Source organism: Pundamilia nyererei, unplaced genomic scaffold (assembly GCF_000239375.1).
Source record: "Pundamilia nyererei isolate P.nyererei 1_Seehausen unplaced genomic scaffold, PunNye1.0 scaffold00581, whole genome shotgun sequence".
Lineage (NCBI taxonomy): Eukaryota > Metazoa > Chordata > Actinopteri > Cichliformes > Cichlidae > Pundamilia > Pundamilia nyererei.
This window is the reverse complement of record NW_005187982.1, coordinates 88,056-92,482: the sequence shown is the minus strand read 5'-3', so window position 1 is coordinate 92,482 and position 4,427 is coordinate 88,056. Positions and strand designations below refer to the sequence as shown.

The following is a 4,427-nucleotide window of genomic DNA, read 5'->3' as shown; positions in this document are numbered from 1 at the left end:
AGTGAAATGCAGTCGTGGAACAAACTGAAACTCCATTAGTGGAATCAAAGATGTCAACAAACAAGTTCTAGGTGTGTTGCCACCACATTTTGTTGGTAGTTTCACATTACAATGACGTGCTACAATGAGAATTGGAATGAAAATAACATAACTGAAGAAATATTGATCGCTGGAGAAAATCTTTCATTTCATGAAAAATGGGGAGTAGCGATTTTGCAAGCCCTGTGCAGTGTTAGTCAGTAAGTGACTGGCTGCTCCCGTATGGGATTAGAACAATGCCACCTTATCCCATAGTCCAGCCAATAATGCGATTCACATTCATATATAGCCTGTCTATAGCCTGCCTGCACATAAGGACACTATCACAGCGTCCTTATGTGCCGACACCAGTGTTTTAGCTGGCAAAGCGGCTGATGTGCAGTGAAGTCAAGTAAATGACAACATGTACAACCATTGGAGATGTGAGCAGGACAGACGGAACAGTTGATTGAAAAAGTGTGGACTTTATACCAGTTTTTAAATTGTGTTGATCGGCCACGTAAAACCAGAGTTATGATAATGCAATGTTTGGTTTTCTTCCTGAATACTGTCGTTGTTTACTGCGGGGGGGAAAAAATGGTCATAACGGCGTTTTATAAGGAAAACGCTCTCCGCCTGTGAGCAAAGACAAAACCAAAAACACCCCCACCCTTTCCTATTGCTCGGAAAATGTACCATGTCGATCAGTTAATTAAAAGTAGTCTAACATAAATGTAAATGCTGTAATTTTATTATTTTAATAAACCATGTAACTTCAATGGACTAGCGCGACCACAGTGCACACGTCTGCTGTTGCTCACAGTGGTCCAAGTGCCCGCTCAGGGAGTTTGTGTGTTCGCTCAGACACATGAAAAATTAGAGGGAACATTGGTTGTAAAGTATTTTGTCTCGTGTTAATTATATCGTCAGTTATATCGTTATCGCACATTTTCACATGTATATCGTGATAAATATTTTTGGCCATATCGCCCCATTATAGAGGTAAGCAGCACCAAGTTCCTGGGTGTGCAAATCTCAGATCTCTCCTGGTCAAAAAACACTGCGTCACATGTCAGCAAAGCTTAATAACGACTCTACAGCCTCTGCAAAAGTGAGGAGAGCAAGAGCCTCAACCCCAATTATGAGCACCTTCTACAGAGGCACCGCCGAGAGTATCCTCACCAGCTGCATCGTGTGGTATGGCTCCTGCACCATGATTGTGTTGGACACTGCTGTTTAAATAATTGTACAGTCTGTCCCGTTTGTAGCAACTGAAAATAAAATAAATTCATAATTATAATAAAGGTCAATCAAATGGACCAATATGGCAAGGCCATGATGATCCACTTGGTAAAATAAATCCGCTTGGCATCTATCTTGGCCTTAAGACAACAATTCTGATGGCTAAAGATCCAAACGGGACATAAATAAATAAATAAATAAATAAATAAATAAATAAATAAATAAATAACTGTACAGTATTTTATTGTACATAACGCTCCTATTTTATTTTTTATCTTTATATTATTTTAGTGTACACTTAGGGCCTGTATGTATGGTCTTTGACAATAAAGCTGACTTTAACTTGAAAAAACAACCAGCTGTGCACTAGGGCTGGGCCATATTATACCGTTCAAGGTAATACCGGTAAAATGTTGGGCAACGATAAGAAAATAAAATATCGCGACAGAATATGGGTAAAGCGCACATGCGCAGTGCCTTTGTTTTCATACGCACATAGCCGAAAAACCACGGCGGCAACGGAGAATGAGAAGGGAGAAAGCGGATTGTTGAGTGAAACGGATGAACCAGAATTGGTTTTTAAAAATGGTGCAACTTCACTGGTTTGGTGTTTGTCCGTCAGATATACAACAAAGAACATTTATTGTAGAACATACAAGCGGGCCGTCGTCATTGCCGTATTTGTCGGACTAAGGTGCTCGTAAATCTGGGAGTAATCTGGGTCCTAAACTCTGTCCTGTAAGGTCCCAAAGTCAAACGAACACTGCAGCATCACTGAGAGTTAAAAACTGTCCAAATTCTTTCATCTTTAATAAAACGATCAGCATTGCTGCTTTACCAGGTGTAACTATGATGTTTAACTTCCAGGCATCCATGAAAACAAAATTTATTACATTTAACGGAGTTAGAAGTTAACAGGAAGTTACCGGTAGTTAGCTCGCTAGTTTCGCTAGTTACCTCAGCATGATATAACATGTTCTGACTGAGAGATTTCTGAAAAAATTCAAACGTACAGCTCTGCTATCACTTCCAACATAACTGAAGACAGGAAACTAAACAGCAGTGATGTTTGTAGGGTTACTGAAGTTGGGCTAGCTGGTATATAATGATGTGCTACGTCGTCGCTAGCGACACAGCTATGTTAGCATAACATAAACAGTGAAGCTGGAGGACGAACACTAACACTTTTCCACTTATAAAAGTTAACGTTAAGGTTCCTGATGGTTAGAGACAAATGCAATCGCATGGCAGGATGCTGTAAACGGACCAAACTTCAGTCAGGAGAACAACTGAGATAATCCATCCACAATACGAGGTTAGTCATTAATATACTGCAACAACATGGGAATAGAGCAGCTGTGATAGAATACAGCATTAATGAATCAATGGTACAGAAGTGGAGGAAGCAAGAAGAATGAGTTTAATAAAGTTTAATTTATCTGACTGCTTTGTTTCGCTTAATGTGCCTTATAATCCCGTGCACCTTATGGTCCGAAAAATACAATTTTGACTTTTTTTATTTGCCACACTGCAGTTTAATGTAGCAAAGCACCTCTTTTTAACTTCAGTGGATATTATACATGGTTATGCTCAGGATATGTCAGCACATTTCTACTGGAAATGCACTTTGGTTAAGCTTTCAGCAAGGAATTAGCATTTGCACTGTTAAATATTTATATAGCTTTAATGCACATAAAAAAACAGCCGCTTGTTTAAGTGAAAATAAATGGATGGGGGGTTTTTTGCGCTAGTAAAGTTGTGGAGTTGTATTTTGTCTCGCAAAAATTATATCGTCAGTTATATCGTTATCTCAAATTTTCAAATACATAGTGTGACATATTTTTTTGGCCATATCGCCCTGCTCTACTGTGCACACAGTTTCAATAACAGTAACTGAGATACTTTTCTCACCTCCTGTGTTGAAGTCATTGTTTCCTCTGTAGTGGCTGAGCTGAGTCCAAATGGCTGAAACTGTTCCTCTGCTGCTCCACCAGACTCTTCTCCTCCTGTTACTCAGCTGGGAATCAAAAGTATAGATATGTATTTTATCCCTGACAAGAAGAAGCAGAGCAAATAAACATTACTACACTCAGTGACAACAATACCTATGAAGCTTCAAGGTGAAACCCCAGAAGCAAAAAGAAAGTCATCAGCTGCCTACAAGAACTTGAAAAAGCCACTGAGCTCCCTGCATACCACCACCTTTACCCGGTGGATGCTGCACCCTGTATATATGAACTTTCATAGATACACAAAGAAGGAGTCCCACTCAGGCTCATTGGTAGCAGCATAAACTCAGCCACCTACAACATTGTCCAGCACATTACTACCATCCTAGTACCCTTTGTGGGGAACACACCCCACACCCACATAAAAAGCTCCACTGACTTTAACAACAAGGTCCACAAACTTACACTTGATTCAGATCAAACCACAGTGAGGCAGTGGACACTGTTGAAAAAGTGTCCACAAAGCTGCACCGCTTGATGGATTGTCAGAGCATTAAGGCTACCACAGTCAGGATCCTCGCGGAGTGATACGTATTGTGCTTCAACATAATAATACTCTGTTGTGTGTGTAAGGCCCCCAAAATGGCATCTTTTAAGAGACTCTGCTTATGACTCTCATACATTCTTATATAGTTCTATATTGTGTATTTTGTTGTACAGTTATTTTATTTTCAACTTACCATTGAGAAATTAGATCGAATATCCAACCAATTAGTTTCTAGAGCCCTGACTAATCCCCACGGCTAGCAATAAGATGCATATTTTGGTATCGATCCGATAACAAGTAGATATGGGCCAGTATCGCTGATACCGATACTTTCAATAAATAAGGTGGATGTGTCAATGAATTGAAAATAATTTTCATGACCTTAAGTGCTTTTTGTGATGTTTCCTTCTTTATTATTAAATAGTTAAAACCCAAGACATAATTAGTCTTTAATTTAACAAAATTAAATGGTTCGGTTGGGTGTTTTGGGCCTCTAAAACTAATGTTTCAAGGTATGTGGGGTGTGCATGTGCTAGGCCAAATCACCATTTTTTCTATCATAATCTAATAGAGATTTAAATTTTTCATATGAAAACAGTCACACAGCGATAAAAAGAAACAAATAATGACAAGAAGCTGTTGTATTATTAACTGCAATAGCCGGTCGCATG

General features: G+C 39.1%; 1 long non-coding RNA gene across 1 annotated transcript in view; it reads right to left on the bottom strand.

Annotated features, from left to right (window-relative positions):
- The window catches only part of LOC102194038 (uncharacterized), a 39,579-nt gene that overhangs the window by 11,451 nt on the left and 23,701 nt on the right, over positions 1-4,427 (bottom strand). Inside the window, exon 2 of the long non-coding RNA XR_312414.1 lies at positions 3,172-3,277. This is a non-coding gene — a long non-coding RNA (uncharacterized LOC102194038). The remainder of the gene's footprint in view (positions 1-3,171; positions 3,278-4,427) is intronic.